General features: G+C 37.9%; 1 protein-coding gene across 1 annotated transcript in view; it reads left to right on the forward strand.

Annotated features, from left to right (window-relative positions):
- LOC106108196 overlaps positions 1–581 on the forward strand; it is an 84553-nt gene that overhangs the window by 47788 nt on the left and 36184 nt on the right. The window lies entirely within an intron of this gene.

Below are 581 nucleotides of genomic sequence, written 5' to 3' on the forward strand. Positions count from 1 at the left end.
TGCAGGACAAGTGGAACCGTCTCTTGGACCAGTATGTATACTGAAACCCTGATGAACCTGAGTGTACCAGTTGTAAAGAAAAAAAAACATTTTCGAGGTCTTGACCTGCAAATTGATTACTAAACTTGAATAATTCTTGACATTCAATGCATTAAATTTCCTAAATGGGAAAGTTTGTATGGATGGATGTTTGTATGGATGGATGGATGTTTGTTACGACGTACCTCTGAAATGTATCAACCAATCTCTCTGAAATTTGATACATGTGTAAAATAGTTTAAAAGAACACAGAGTACTGAATTTTTTAATTCCGCTCAGACGGAGTCACGAGGCACAAATAGTAATTAATAAATCTTTGATAAATGTTTATTGCTCGTAAAACAAACTAAATTTTGTAGGAACAGATTGCGATGGGCGTATACGTTTATTTCTAGATTCCCGCGGCTCAGGCATAAACGATTTTTTTTTAATTCCGCGAGTTTAAAAATAGTAATAGCTTACATATGAGGTGTATATATAAAAACTTGTATACAGACTGGAGCAGCGCGCGGCGAGCCTGGGCGCGGCGGCGGACACGTCCC

Source organism: Papilio polytes, unplaced genomic scaffold (assembly GCF_000836215.1).
Source record: "Papilio polytes unplaced genomic scaffold, Ppol_1.0 DF821733.1, whole genome shotgun sequence".
Taxonomy (NCBI): domain Eukaryota; kingdom Metazoa; phylum Arthropoda; class Insecta; order Lepidoptera; family Papilionidae; genus Papilio; species Papilio polytes.